Genomic DNA, 16,718 nt, shown 5'->3' on the forward strand with positions numbered 1-16,718 from the left:
CTTTTGTATGGAGAGATACATTACGCCTGGTTTTTCGAGCAGTCAGAATGCATGCGCCGTTACGAAACGTTTGGCAGTCGCTGCCAACTTGGGCTGCCTTCTTATGAGAGTATAATATCGGGAACCAGCGTTCAGGGGCAGTTGCATTCACGTTGCCCCTAGACCACGCCGGCGCATTTACATTTCTTGGTTGAAGGGGTGCTTTATGTATGTGAGTTGGTAGCCGCCACTCTCGCGCCACACCCTCAAAGGTGGAGTTTAAGTGTCCTCCATATTTTTGTCACGCCACCTGGTGGATTCGCCCAGCATTACGCTCGCGGTCTTGGCCGCACATGCCCAGATGATGCATGTGATGCCGCATTTACCTAGGTTAAATAAGGAGCGACGCATACAAAATTTCATGAACATGACGATGCTCTCGGCACCAACGTGTATAGATACATTTTAGTTCCATAAATCCCCCTCTGAAAGCGGGCGCTGCTTGTACCGGGGCGCTGAGAGGACGCTGCAGTCGAGGGTTGCGCTGCCTCAGACGCCCGCCCCAACTCCTTTATCTGCAGTTACTCGTTGGCCTGTGCGCGTGGTTGTCATTGCTTTTTTTTGTCCGTTTTTCCCTGTGTGCTCTTCGAACACGTGGACCGCATCAACAACAACAGTGCACTGAAAACAACGAAAGGCTGCTTGCCGTGAAGCAGCTTTCAAGTACGACAATGCCGACTTGTTTCGTGCCCGGCTGTACCAGCGGGTACAAGAACAGCCCGGAGAAACGTCACTTTTTTGCGCCGCCATCTGATCCGTAGCTACTCGGAAGGTGGGTGCGAGCTATTCCGCGCTCAGACAAAGGGCTCAGCAAGACCTGCAGGTTGTGTGACGTGCATTTTGTGCCAGATGACATTGTTAAGACCTACAAGCATGTCATTGACGGCCAGAATGTTGAGATGGACCGTGGGTGTTGGGCGTTGAAACCTGACGCAGTTCCGTGTCGATTCCCGAACGTTTCTAGCTATTTATCAAAAGATCGCAAGAGGCGGCGGTCGCCAAAAAAAAGATCCAGCGTACAAAACAATGCGGCGCCTGCTATTGCCCCATTTGAGGAGTCCCATCTTGAGGTCCCAGCCGAGACATTGCCTGAGGGCGTGCAAAGCATTTCTTTCGCACAGGTTCTGGAAAAAAGCGCTTCAGTACAGCTCCCGAGAAACTGGAGAATGGCGGCCCTTGAGGAGGAGGCGGGCAAGTACAAAGAAGTCGTATTTTTCGACGCAGAAATGAAGGGAGGTGTTTACACCATCCTGAAAAGTGTCGTGTTCCGTGAGGACCTGACTTACGCTGTCCAAGCAAATGAAATACTGCTGCACAAGTGGAATGCTGACATTCAGGTTTTTTCTTTGAAAGATGTCGAGGCAATTTTACAGATTGTGCACACAAAGCAATTTTGCCGTGGCTGCTCTGACATCGATGTCGCCAACCGCAGCAGTGTGACCAAAAATGCTAGAAGCACGCTCCATCACAAAGACTGTGCTGTTTTGACTAGTGCAGACAAAGAAACATGTGCTATGTGCATCAATTTGTCAAAGTGCTTGAAGAGAAAGAGGTCTACACGACCGAAGAAAAAGGAGCCTGTGGCAGCAAGTGTGCTGCGCAAGCGATTAATTCGTGCCACTGCAGCACGAGAGCGAAAAAAAAAAGATGTAAAGCGGCTGAGTGAAAAGCTGAAAAATGCAGTGACAAAGACTCTGGATGACATCACCAAAGATTTGCCAGAGATGCAAAAAATGGCCTCCACACAGCAGTAATGCAGCAGGCAACAAAATCTCCTCGAGGTCACAGATACGCAGCCGACTGTCTCATGGTCTGCTTACTCTTGCGGCTAACAAGCCCAAAGTGCTACAATGCCCTTTCTAGTAAGAAAGTTCTCCCCCTCCCAAGTACGTGCTGTCTCGTGCAGCTGCTTAGGGGTCTGCCATGTGAATATGGTTTGAATAAATTTGCCCTCGAAAGCATTCTGCTGCAAATGACTGGAAAACCACAACAGCAAACCTATGGATGTATAATAATTGATGAGGTGAAGTTACGAGAAGCAACTGAATTCAACCGAACATCTTACAAATTCGATGGACTTATTAACTATGATGATGTTGCCAAAGGGGATGCTGGACAACTAGCAGACCATGCTTTAGTCATAATGTACAATCCAATGTTCGATTCATGGGTCCAGCCCATTGCAAGCTATGCCACCAAAGGAGCAGCACCAGGCTGGGTGCTTGCGAAAAAAGTTTTCATGGGCTCTGTGAATTTTCGCCACCTGTCGCGGAAATTGACCAGCTACCCACCAGATTCTTTGTCAGGGAACGAAGAAAGCTCCAAGGACCACGCGGAGTGACCTGTTTCGGCAAGTGAACCTTGTTTCCCGCCGATTTTTCGGTTTTTCGTTTTCACGGACCACGTCGATCAGCTAACCCTAGTGAGCCGCCATTACCGAGCTGCCGCGGCGAACGCTGCGGCAGAGTCACTGACGCCGACGCCGCACATCTACGGCACGGCGCGGGAAGCAGGGAAAACTCTAAGAAAATGACAAACATCGAGATCGTTGATGGAGAGAATATAAGCCCCGAGGACATGATACAAGGCTCATGGTTCACCGTGAGGAAGTCGAAGGCGCTACCACTCGAGATCGCGGAGGCGCAGACAGACGAAGGAAAATGCGACACGAAGCAAACATCTACGACGAAGGAAGGCAGATGCTTAGCACGCCAATCAATAGAGACTGCGTACGCATTTGCCGCCATGCACGTACAAAATCATTCTGTGGCCGAGAGGCGGCCTAACAAAATTGCTACAGGGTGGAGAAGTGACCGCAATAGACGCGGTGAAGATGGCGGCAGGACTCGATCCCTCCAAAAATAAGGACGACGTCGTTGTACTCAACCACAAGCAAAACTCGATTATGGTTGGCACCAGCTAAAAAGAGAAGATGGAAAAGTATTCAAAAATTAACACCTCCCCTGCGGAGAAAATCGCATCGACACATTTGCCTACTTAGCGTCTCCTGAAAATTGTGGGAAAGGCGTAATACATGGCATACCTCTATACCACTCCGTGGAGTACATCTTGGACATGTTGAATTGCCTCAACAATCCTCGAGTAGTTGGAGCCCGGAGGCTTGGAAAAGACTCCAAGACGGTGCTTATACTCTTCGAGCAAGTGGAGGTGCCCCGATGGATCTTCTATGGAGGCATGCCTCTGAAGTGCCAACTTTATCGCAAGAAATATGAAGTTTGTGAATCGTGCGGGAGACTTGGACACCGTTCAGATGTCTTCCCGGACCCCGACAACATAAGATGCAGGGGGTGCGGCATGGAGCTCCCACCACAGGAGCATCGCTGTGAGCCAAAGTGCATGCTCTGTGGAAAAGCCCATATTCTCGGAGACAAGAAGTGCAAGGAAATGTATCGCACCCCGCATCACGTTAAGAAGAAGGCATGGGACAAGCTGACTCAACAGCAACAGCAGCAACATCAACAGCCGCAAGCTCAAGACCAACCCCCGACGGGTCGGCGCAGCAGATCAAAGAGCAAGCAAGGGCGAGAGTTCAAGGTCAGGGACGAATCCTTTCCCCGGCTAGACGGCAACAAGACGGAACTGGTGGAATGTTCCAGCTCACGGGACCCGGCGGACGCCTGGCGGCGGAGCGGCAGCCAGGAGCAGCAGGGGGTGAGTTTCGCAGATATGGTCTCCCAGAAGGAATTGGCGACACTAAGAGATGAAAATAGACAGCTTAGAAGCATGCTACAAAATCTTAATGGGGTAGTAGATTCCCTTCGAGGTCAAATTCAAAATCTGCAACAGCAGGGGCAGTCCAGATCTGGCACAGCCGCTAATCTCAATATCAGGCCCAATACGCAGAACGCTAAAGAGGATAGCATGATCATTGACACGGCAAGCCCTCCACCTGTAAAACGGAAGGTACGCGAGGATCCCTCCGAGGAAAAATCAGTAGAAGAAAGGGTGACCCGAATTGAGGGGGCGCTAGATTCGATGGCCGCCTCCCTAAATCAAATCACCTCCCAACTCCAGACGCTTGTGGGGGCAGTGCAAAAACAAGCTGAGGAGTCTCAAGTACTCCGGAACGAGCTGCTAGGCATCAACGCCTGGCAGCAGAACATCGAACAGACCCTTGCGAGTAAACATGGCTCGCAAGGCTAAGTATGAGATATGGCAGTGGAACTGTCGCGGATTCCGAAGGAAACGGCCGGTTCTGCAGCAGTTCCTCGCAATGATAGAACATGAGCCTCTCGCATTAGCACTTCAGGAAACCGGGGGCCCGGCTAAACTTTCGGGATACCAAGCATTCCACAGCGATAAGTGGGAGCGGGCGGCAGTGACAACTTTAGTTAAAAGAAATATGGCAGCAGTACAACACGACTTCGCATCGCCAGAGATAGAAAGTGTTTTTGTGGAGATTATCCAGGGAACCAGTCCTAGGGCCAGTATCTTCCTCCTCAATATTTACAGCTCACCGAGGCAGCGCAAGGCCAGATTCCGGACTTTGCTCCGAAAAGCAGAGCAAGTCAGCGGGGAACATCACTTAGTGATTATGGGTGATTTCAATGCAAGACACCCTGCGTGGGGATACTGTACACCTGGCCCTAAAGGGAGGCAGTTGTGGGAGGATATACAAGACCTAGGGTGCACTATACATACAGATCCTACCTGTCCGACACGAATTGGGAACAGTGACACGTCCCCCGACCTCACACTATCTAGGCGCAACCTCAGTTCCCAGTGGAACAACACGGACATGAACTTCGGTAGCGATCACTACGCAATCGCGCTTAAGCTTGGGGGTGGCCCCGGCCCCAAACGTCGTGCAAAGCCGGCGATAGTAGAATGGGACAAATTTCGGGACAACAGGACAGGCGACAATGAAGGAAAAATAACCGACCTCGACACGTTGGTTGCACAACTAAAGTCCGACGTCAAGGCAGCAACTAAATATCTCGATGACGCTAACGCTCCGGATTTAGTGGATAGTCGTCTTCTCCGCATGTGGGAGGCAAAGCAACGAATGGAAAGGAGACTTAAGGGGCAGCGGTGGAATCGTAACCTAAGGCGCAAGATAGCTCGGCATAATAAGGCCATTGAAGATTACGCTTTCAAGCTATGCGAGCAAAACTGGGGGGATCGATGCGAACACATGGAGCATGCCTAAGACCTGGGGACTTCTTCGTCACCTTCTGGACCCTGAGAGCTCGAAAGCTCAAGTAAGCACTAACCTCATGAAGATTAGGCACTCCTTTCCAGGAGATGACGAGAAGTTCTTTCGACAGTTGCAAGACTTGTATGTTAGCGATACAAGCAGGATGCCCCTTCCTGATTACTTAGGGGACGCCAATGATAAGCTTGATTCCCCTATTAGCACGGCAGAAGTAAGAGCAGAGATTTTTCGGGTTAGAACCAACACGGCACCGGGCCCAGATGGTATCACTAATAAAATGCTGCGAAACCTAGATGACCAATCGGTAGCCGCACTAACTCAGCTTATGCAGGAGTGCTGGGAGAAAGGGGAAATACCTCAGTAGTGGAAAACGGCTGACATTATTCTCATACCCATGCCTGGTAAGACACTTCGGATAGACAATCTACGGCCAATATCCCTAACATCATGCTTGGGAAAGCTACTAGAGCATGTTATCCTAACCAGGCTCACCAAATATATTGATAGACACGACCTTTTCCCGCGGGAAATGATAGGCTTCCGCTCTCATCTCTCGACTCAGGACCTCATGGTTCAGTTGGAACATGACATTATTCGGTCCAAGAGTAAAGATACTAAGGCCATCCTTGGCCTCGATCTAAAGAAGGCATTTGATAATATCTCACACCAGGGAGTCATGCACGGCCTATCAGCATTGAATGTAGGGACAAAAACGTATAACTACATCAAAAACTTTTTGCGTGGGCGTAGTGCCCGCTTTAAATTTCGCGATAGCACATCGTCACTTTTCCCTCTGGGCAGTATGGGTACTACTCAGGGCTCGGTACTCTCGCTTCTTCTCTTCAACGTAGCAATGGCAAAATTACCAGAACAACTACGACGTTACCCTCATTTAAATTTTAGTATTTATGCTGACGACATTACACTATGGATCAGCCGAGGTAGCGATGCCGTAATTGAACACACGCTACAAGAGGCGGTGGACACGATCGTGCGGTTTGTAGCAGAACGTGGACTCACATGCTCGCCGGAAAAATCAGAATTCTTAATTTACAATCCACGGTGCCTGCGGAAAGAGCGTAAAGTGGATATACAGATTTCGGTACAAGGACATCAAGTTCCCCAGGTATCGCAGATCCGTATATTAGGTCTCCTTCTCCAAGATAATGGCTACAACGGAGAAACTATTAAAACGCTTGAGCGGGTACAAGGACATCAAGTTCCCCAGGTATCGCAGATCCGTATATTAGGTCTCCTTCTCCAAGATAATGGCTACAACGGAAAAACTATTAAAAAGCTTGAGCGGCATGTATCTCAAACAGTTAGCCTCATCCGCCGAGTTTCGAGTAAAGGCAGAGGACTAAAGGAAAAAAATCTTCTGCGCGTAATCCAGGCATTCATCATTAGTCGAATCAGCTATTCTACGCCATACTTACCCCTTAAGGCAGCAGAACGACAGAAATTAGAAAGCCTCATCCGCATAAGTATTAAAACAGCATTTGGACTCCCGCGCTGTACTTCCACCGCTTGCCTCCTGCAACTGGGCATCCATAACACATGGGATGAAATCGCGGAAGTGGTGCGCACTTCACTGGTAGAACGGCTCCGCCTAACCGCCGCAGGCAGATCCATTCTAGAAAAACTGGGCATCGACACTTGGGGAGGCGCTCAGACAAAATCTGAAATAGACATGGCTGTACGGGACAGGCTATGGATACCTCCGCTGCCAAAAAACATGCATCCCGAACACCATACGGAGCGTCGGGAAAAAAGAGCTCAAATGCTCAGTAAGAAATTTAGCCGCTTGCCGCCGGAGGAAGTAGCCTTTGTAGATGCTGCCGGAGGGGCAAGCCCCTTTATGGTTGCAGCGGTATCGAATGGGTCGGGTAGACCGATCACCGCGATCACCCTGAAAACTAGATCTCCTGAGGCAGCTGAGTAAGTGGCTGTAGCTCTAGCCTGCGCCCAGACAAAGGCGCGTTTCGTGATCTGCGACAGCAAAACTGCCATACGAAATTACAGTCGTGGGTTGATTGCTCCCCAGGCAATTCGAATATTACAGCAATCATAATCTCGCGAACTATACAGCTGATTTGGACTCCATCGCACACTGGCGTTCCCGGCAACGAATCCGCCCATGCCATGGCTCGAGGGCTCTACCACCGAGCCGGCGGCAGAGAGGGGGGACTTGGAGCGGGGACCATAGAGTGTGCCAAATCTTACACAGAAATTCTGCAGCATTATAGACTCAGTAGACAGGTGGCTGCTGCGCCAGCCCCTACCCTAAATTTCAGGCACGCCGTCGCCTGGCGTCGCCTTCAGACTGGGACATTTCCGCACCCGCTCCTGGTGAGCCATATGCTCCCAGGAGAAAGATCTGAATTGTGTGCAAACTGTGACTCCAGAGGGACCCTCGAACACATCCTCTGGGACTGCCCCTTTTCTCCCGGGAGGGGTCTAAATCTGACGCCGCAACTCTGGGAGACCATGCTGCGCTGCTCGGACCCTGAGCTCCAGCTAGCCGCCATCCAGCTGGCCTGGGACGCCGCCGGCCAACAACGTCTGCCGGCCTGCGTCTGAGGCGGGGCACCCGCCATCCATCCCAAGCGACGGAGGGCCGGAGCCTCTTCATCCGCTGGAATAAATAAAAAAGTTCTGCTCTCTCCCTCTCTGCGAAAAAAGTGGTAAACTCAGTTCTGCAGCTTCACCAGCATGGTGCCCAGGTATTGGCTGTGATCAGTGATGGAGCTGGAAACAATAAGCTCCTAGCTCAATCCGCGACTGGAGCGCTGCGGTGGCGGGGACGGTGACAGGCCGCCTGCTCCCTACGGGTGCTTCGAGGAGTTATGGAACTAAAAAAGTATCTATAAACGTTTCTCGGCACAGCACGAGAGTGCGTTGCAGTTGGAACTTCATAAGACGACGACGCTTGCTTTAAAACGCGGCAGTTGTACACTTATACGTATCATGACCGTCTGTGTTATCTCAGTCAAACATGGCTGATGGTTCTTCTGTGAATATTATATATTTTGAGTAAATAGATAAAACGAGTGACAGCATAGAGATCGCGTGGCTGCTCTAGGGGCGTTAATTTTTTTGCTCTGGCACGGGTTCAAAACTCATCCGCAGTAATGTTTTCTTCGCCTGTTTTTCTCACATTTTCCTTACAACCGAGGACACGTGGTATACACAGTTGATATGGGGTGGATTTGCGCTGCTGCCTTGTCGACCGCCATTTTTACACATGAGCCAACTTTCTAAATTCTGCAAATAAAGGAGCACTTCGATTTAGAACCTCAACAGACGGCATCCATTCTCTCACAGTTAACGTAACAATTAAAGAAATCCTTTCTAGCCACCCAATTAGTCCTTAATCGCTGCCTGACGACTGGAAGCAAAACTTAGTAAGTTTTTGTGTACTAAAAACTCGCATTTATTTATTTGCTTGGATCTCTTCGGAGAAGGTGGGGGCAATACAGAAGAGAGTGAAATGCATGAGAAAATAATATATTGATACGTGGCGACAGGGTTAGTTCGAGAACGCAGCGGCTCATAACTTAAGTGAATGTTTGGGTAGGCGCCAACCTACTCGTAGCACCAGCTACCGTTGCTACAGCTTCGTCTTCCTTCCACGTCACTATTGTTGATCGTCGTCTTCTTCAACATCTAGAGATGCTGGGCTTATATGTAACATTACCCCCCACGAAAAGCACAGTCCCGGTGCGCATTATGTCAAACTACTGCAGGTGTAGTTCGGCTTCATTCAGGCGACATGAACGATCTTGGTACGTGGCATAGCGGACTGTTACGGCGAATCCCCAGAGGTGACCTCGTATGTCACAGAAGTGACTGGCCGTAAAACACGGTAGGGTACTGCGTAGGGTGGCTAGAGTTTCTCACGTAGCCCAACTTTACGAGCGCGAGTCCAGAGGAAGACGAGAGAGCCCGGAGAGTAGGGGACGTCCCGGGGACGAGAATCATGACGGTGTTTGGAGAATTTTGGGAGGAAGCTAGTCGGAAGCGAGCAATAACACGGGCTGCGTCAGTTCGAGATATGGCGTCACGAACATAGGAGCTGGCATTAACTGTGGGAGGCAGTATGCTGTCAAACGGAAGGGGAAGGTCACGGCTGAATAGAAGATAGAATGGTGAGTAGCCCATTGTGTCGTGACGGTAGGAATTATATGCGAACGTTACAAACGGCAAAGTAACATCCCAGTCACGATGATCATCCGATACATACATTGACAGCATGTCCGTGAGCATGCGGTTGAGGAATTCGGTGAGGCCATTCGTTTGTGGATGGTAAGCGGTGGTGAAATAGTGCTTAATGGAGCAGTACCGGAGAATTTCGTCGACTACTCGAGCAAGAAATCAACGGCCACGATCAGTAAGCAGCTGGCGTGGAGCACCGTGGAGCAGGAGGACGCCGTGGAGAAGAAACGCAGCCACGTCAGTTGCACAGCTGGTGGGTATCGCTAGGGTGACAGCGTTGCGCGTAGTATAATCCGTGGCCACCGCAATTCATTTATTCCCCGACGAAGAGAGTGGGAAAGGCCCGAGGAGATCAAGGCCAACTCGGAAAAACTGGTCTACTGGGATGTCGATTGGCTGCAGGTATCCAGCCGGAACTACCGAGGGCGTCTTCCGTCGCTGACACCGGTCGCCAGCAGCCACGTAACGACGAACAGAGCGGTGGAGGCCTGGCCAAAAGAAACGGCGGCGGATGCTGTCGTACGTACGAGATCGATAAACATGACCCGCAGTGGGGGCGTCATGCAGCTGTTGAAGAACGGTGGTACGTAGGTGTTCGGGGACTACGAGCTAAAGTCGCTTGATAATACGAAAGTAGCGACTTTCTGTGAACTATGCCGCCGCTCCGCGCCCCCTCGCAGATCTTCCTCTCTCAACTCTCCCATCGGCGCTCTTCTCAACGGTGATTAGCTCCGCGGGCCGTCGCCGGGAAAAGCGCGCGTAACGTTCGCTCTTTTTGTGTTTTCAGTTTTAGCTTGCGCGATTTTATAGGTAGCCGCAGTTTGTAGGAGCGAGCTCCCTAGCATTCCGCGCTCGCACTTCGTGCTATTCGCGCTGTTTGAATGCAGCGCTATGCCGAGCTGCTGCATATTTAATTGCACAAGCTGTCGTGAAAAAGGCTTCATTCTTTTCGCAATTCCGAGCGGGAAGAAGGACACCATTCGAATGAAAAAGTGGTTCAACGACATCGGCCGCAAGAACTTCACACCGACGAAGACTAGTCACCCCTGCTGCCTCTGCGATCTACTGTGCATTTGTTCCAAGCGACATGAAACTGCTTGGAAGCGCATCACAAAGATGATAATCTCACCTAATTCACTGATCATTTTGCACCGTTATGCGCGTTATTGTTTTGACTTCATGGTTCCGCTCAACGTGCTATATAATAGCGACTACTGATGCATACAATGGGCATACAATAGCCGCTTTAATTTATGAACTAAAGGTCTCGCTTTTCAACGCTAACGCGTGCAATGAGGGAGATGTTAATTCATTAATAGGCTTATGTCGCAGGAGCGTGTAGAGTACACTTCCGCAGAACTTCCACACATATCCACACACCAAACTTCTGTCTCTTTATTCTCAATATTAGACGTCGTCATAATCTTGCGAAAAGTGGTGTCCAGCCTAATTTTAATATGGCGAATTTACTGGTTACGTTTATATTTTACCCCCCTCTTCGAACGCGTCGAGTCACCACGTTCGAAGTGGGGGGTAATGCCGCGTGCCTCTCTGAAAAGAGGACAAAGAGGACGAAACTGAGTGTAGTGCGTGGAACTGTTCCGAGCAGTGATCGCTGCCTTGTACTCGTTACAATATATATATATTGTGATGTAATTTGAAAACGATGAAGTGAAGAGTAGGAGAAGACGAGGAAGAGAGCATAAAGAAGGGTGTTTCAAGGTGCGGCCGTGCGTCTGCTTGTTCTCATTTACAATGACACAGCTGACTAACTTTAGGCCAGAACCGGACTTCTCCGACCCGCGCCTCCTTCGAAGCGGCCGTGCAGTCACACGGCCGGCTAACTCGGTGCCTGTGACTTCTATTCGCCCCGTGCCCGGCACGGCGCCCGTGCCTCCTCGGCGGATTCGGCCCTGGCACTCCTTCTCGAAGCGCTCTCCACTCGCCAGGAGTTATCCTCCTTTTTTACTGCAGCGCTTGGCCGCTCTTTGCTGCCCTCTGTGTTCCCAGTACCGGCACCTCTTCTGCAGTTCCGTAGTGGTTGTGATGATACCGAAGCGTGGATTGAACTTACGGACGATGCTGCCCGGCGTTCCGCCTGGTGTCCCGCTATACCATGCTCGCCGTCGCGGAAGACTATCGCTGTTTTGCCGCCCGCTGGTTGCACCTGTACGAAGGCTGCCGCTACATCACTTGGTGGGACTGTACCACCGCCCTCATTGCTGTCTTTGCACCCTTGGCCAGTGTGCACGACGTCAAATTCACCACGATGAGATCGGGGCGCCAAGCTCGAGATGAAGACGTCACGTGTATTTTCTGGACTGCGATACTAACTTCTTCCCTGGCTAGCTCCTCTGTGTGGTATGTTACATGTGCTCCAGCGCAGTTTTTGTTTTGTTTCGCTAACTGCGCAATTCTGTGAAAAAGCGAAAAACACAAGCATTGCCTATTGTGACGATTATTTTGGAGTGCTCGAAAGAGAAATACGCAACGCGTATATTTGTCTTTTTTGTTTTTCAAGTTAAAAAACAAAGTTTGTACGACGCGCTGAATCATTGAAAGTAACAGCTTATACTGAAATTGTTCTTACAGATCTCAAGGGCATACTGCGATGCAGTTGTTCCAATTATCTGTAAATCAAGCTGGCTTCTGAAGTGCTATCAGTGAGCAGTCACTGTGAACATTTTTTCCTATTTGTGGCAACTATTCATCACACCACTTCTCCATGGTACTCTTGTAGGACAATTGCTGTTGTGAAATGTGTAAATAAATGCTGGTGCCTTTCTTCTTAAATTTTGTTTTATTGCAGCTTAGACTAGCATTGTAATTTTTCTATTATCATTGGCGCTAGCGGAGCAGTCATGCAGTTTTTCTAGCCATGCGCAATTTCTTGAAACTGCTGGACATAAAATGTCATATAGCGTTGGTGTTATTGCCTAACAAGTATCATGGTCACTTGTTATGCTTAGTGGATGTCGGCCTTACAAGTATATATGCTGAATATGCGCGATTCATGCTTAGGAACAGTTTTCCCGCTAGCGAATAATAGCGCTCCCGCCCCGAGCCGACTTTTGTACCCGTGCGACCCGTGCGCCTCAACCTCTACGTCAGTAGCGCCCTCATCGAGGGAAGCGACAGCGCCGCGCAACTTTACGCGACGGCGCCGCTCTATTGTTCGCGCTGCGCGTTGACAGGCACTTGGGCTTTGCACGGACACTCGCCTGAGTTCGTCAAGCCGATTATTGGTCTAAACTTGCTGACGCCGTTCATCGCTACATCAGAGGCGGTCGTGAGTGCCAACGTCGAAAGGCGCCGCCTCTCAAGCCAGCGAGTTTGCTCCAACCTATTGCGCCTCCCCGAACACCGTTTGACCAAATCGGCATCGACCTTGTGGGCCCATTTCCGCTGACATCGGTCGGTAACAAATGGATTATAGTCGTGAACGACTATCCCACATGGTATGCGGAACCCAAGGCGGTGAAGCGTGGCACGTCATCTCAGACTGCCCAGTTTTTAACGCAGAAAATCGTGTTGCGCCATGGCGCGCCGTCCCAAGTAATCACCGATAGAGGCACGGCATTTACGGCACAACTTATGCACGGCGTATTTGACCTCAGTCACACGAGCCATCGTAAAACCACTGCCTATCACCCGCAGACGAATGGCCTCACGGAGAGACTCAATAAAACGAACACCAACATCATTTCACTGTACATAGATATCCAGCACAAGACTTGGGACGAGGCTCTCTCGTATGTCATAAGCCCTGTATACATGAACTCGACAGTACAAAGTCGGGTAAGCGTCAAATAAGCGATGTCACCACTTACTCGACCCCGCAGGTGTCTACATGATCTCGCTTCCTAGCGAGTAAATATCGCAGCTGCCCCTAGCTTCGGGACAAGTAGTTATCGGGCAAGCTTCCGGCACTTCCGGTTCGCTTTTCTGGCCGAAGCTTTCCCGCGCTTTCGCGATGGCTGCGTCGTCTGCTTCGATCTTAATCATTTTCCTGTCCCTGCACCAAATTTATTTCATGATGATCTTGGTGTCGTGGATAAGTGTGAATAACATCCTTATATCTGATGTGACGTTTCGGCACCGGGCTCGTTGTCAACATATACGAACCATCACGTCGCATAGCCGAGCCTCGCTCACCGCCGGTTGGTCCGACCATGAAGTCGCCGTTTTGCATGGTTAGTAACCATTTTCCTACGCGTGTTTTAATCTTCGTGTGCAGAGACTGTAATAGAGCGGTTAATGCGGTGTGCCGAAAGGATCAAGCTACATATGTTCACTATTAGTGGTAGCTATGCGTTTGAACAGTAGGACCAGACCCCCCAAAAAATGCAGCGCGCGTACCGCAGTGTGGGAATACTCTCTCCTGTATTTTATTTACTGCTATTTAACAGCGCGATGCGGTGGCCTCACGATACGAGCGTTCGCATCGCAATCCCGAGGTCCTGTGTTTATCTCAGTACCGCCAATTTCACACGGTTTCCTTTCTCTTTAACGAATTCACAAGGTTTTGCTCGGCTTGGTGCTCGGCTTTTCTCGGGTGAAATCTATGCCGTACCTTAATCTATGCCGTACCTCAGCCGTACCTTAATCTATGCGTGAGGGACCAAAACCCTGCAAACATTTTTCAGTGGCACGTCGAACCCCGTGCGTACGCACAAGGCGGACATATGCCGCGCTTCGCCTTGCATCAACGAATTTCGCGTTTTTATTTCATGGCGCTTCGTCACACGCATTGAGTATATATTACTGCTCTTTGACAAGTGCTTCTCGTGGTATATATAGGTGGAAGTGAACAATAAAAATTATACTCAAAATTAAGCTATATTCTTCTGCTAGTCAGTACCTTCTGCGGCATGGCGACATAACTAGGCGTACTGCTCTAGCAACACTTTGGACCACTAATTTAGGATTATGGCTGCGATGCCGCGCACTACAGTCCGTTTTCAGCATATTTGGGAAAGGGTAGTAAAAGATGTGCTAAACTGGTAACACCATGCATCTTTCAGGACTGGGAACAATGGCACCAAAAGGCAGAGAACCGCGACACGCTAACGGTTTGGTTTGGTTTGTGGGGTTTAACGTCTCAAAGCAACTCAGGCTATGAGAGACGCCGTAGTGGAGGACTCCGGAAATTTTGACCACCTGGGGTTCTTTAACGTGCGCTGACATCGCACAACACACGGGCGCCTTGCTTTTCGCCTCCATGGAAAAGCGGCCGCCGAGGCCGGGATTCGATCCCGCGTCTTTGGGAACAGTAGTCGAGCGCCGTAACCACTGCGCCACCCCGGCGGGGTGCGACACGCTAACGAGGGAAATAATAGAAGCCTACTTGATAGCTAAGATATCGGAACAATTTATTTTTTCAGCGCTCTGTCTTGTCTTTTCTTCCACGTCCCGTCTGTCGCGCTGTTATTGTGGATCACCGTGCACACCAACTCGCCCAACAACTGGTATTGTCGATCACTAAAACGCCGAGCATGGACAAAAAAAGGAGCACTGATTGTTGGGATAAAGTTGTATGCAATAACTTTGATGACAGTGAATGAAAGCAAAATTTCGGAATGTCAAGGGCAATTGTTTGTGAATTGGTTGCCACTCTTGCTCAATTCATGTCGCCGGAAAGCAATTTTGTCCGAGAGCCAGTGCCTGTTGACAAGCGGATTGCCATTGTCCTGTACAAACTGGCTAGCTGCTGTGAGTACAGGGTAGTGGCAAACGAGTTTGGAGTCCACAAAAGCACTGTACAGAAATTCGTGTACCTTTTCTGCAGCACTGTAAAAAAGCATCTCGCCAAACAATACATATACATGCCTACAAGTGAAGAGGCTGCAGTAATATCTAGAAATTTTAGCGAAAAGTGCCACATCCCACAGACATGTGGTGCCATCGATGCCACCCACACACCTATCACTGCTCCTAGAAAAGCCTATAGAGATTTTATCAATCGCAAATTGTGGGCACCATACAAAAGGCAGGCAGTTGTGGACGACCGTGGCATGTAAGTCCATTTCTTCATTCATTACTGGGAGTAAAAGCTTGCTTTCTCGTTGCACACAATATTGACTCAAAGCTTCTGGAAATTGATATCAAATCCTGCTGGTTTTGCTTTGTGCAATCAGTACTCTTCGAAGCCATGTATTTAGTGGTCATGTTGATGTACAAAAAGAGCCACAGGGAATTTTCAAACAAGGCATTGTTTGATAGCAACCCTCACAAAGTATGATTATTGTGATTAACTATCATGATAACGAATGTATCGTATTTCGTTTAAACTTTGGGACGTCCATTACTGACAGTGTTGCCTTTAAGAACTGTGAATTCTGCAGATTTCCTGCATTTTTTCGCTGGTCAACTGCTTTTATACCCTTTGTTTTTAAAATTCAAATAGCGAAAATCTTGAGAAAGGCTGTGTATTTATAATTTGAACTTAGGTAAAGTAAAGCACGAACAGATGAAGAAAGGAGCTCAACGTACCTTGTATGTCTTGCCGTTTCCATCATCTGTCTTAGCTCTATGCCTATTAAGTGTATAATAGAAACTACCTCAATACTTCTTTGGAGCATGTGCAATTACATGGAAGGTTGCAGTACAGTAAGGTGGACACAGCTAATAGAAAAAAAACCTTAGCTGCACCAATGTGTACACATCATGATGCCGATATATTGTAAGCCCACTGGAAATATGGCACTGATACCACCAAATGTATCAAGTGCAATCTAGCATTGTTTTGAAAGGAATAATAGCATTAAAAAGACACCCTAAAAGTAAAAAAAGACACAGGACTCCTGGCTTTGTCTTCTTTGTGCCATTCTTCCTTTCAAAAGCTATGCACCACCTTGCGCGTGTACTAGTTCTGTTAAATTAAAATAGTTTGGAGCCTGTTTTTTTTTAGGACGTTTCTCAACTTTTCCTTTTGTGACATTACTTTGCATGCTAATTTTGCTTTGCTGCTGTGCCACTGACAGTGATACGAACTGAATATTTTGACTTTGCAGCAGTACTCTATCACTTAATAACTTGGTGCAAATAATAGCCTTCACGAGCTTCTTTGCCTCTAAGTGTACCCTATTTTTGTGACCTCAGGTTTCGCTGCATTTCATACCTTGCGCCAGGCAGCGCACATGACTCCACGGCGTTTAAAATGGCAAACCTCTACAAGAGCAGTGACCAGCTTATGCCAAAGGGCAACCGTCTCTTTGAGGGAAAACTTCTTCCCTTCATGCTTCTTGCCGACCCTGTATACCCGTCCTTGCCCTGGATCTTGAACGGC

General features: G+C 49.2%; 1 pseudogene; it reads left to right on the forward strand.

Moving 5' to 3' along the window:
- The first annotated feature begins 710 nt into the window (after positions 1-710).
- Positions 711-8,025, forward strand: LOC146193525 (uncharacterized; annotated as a pseudogene).
- Positions 8,026-16,718: the final 8,693 nt, after the last annotated feature.

Source organism: Amblyomma maculatum, chromosome 4, assembly GCF_055883805.1.
Source record: "Amblyomma maculatum isolate TAMU_Amacu chromosome 4, ASM5588380v1, whole genome shotgun sequence".
NCBI lineage: Eukaryota > Metazoa > Arthropoda > Arachnida > Ixodida > Ixodidae > Amblyomma > Amblyomma maculatum.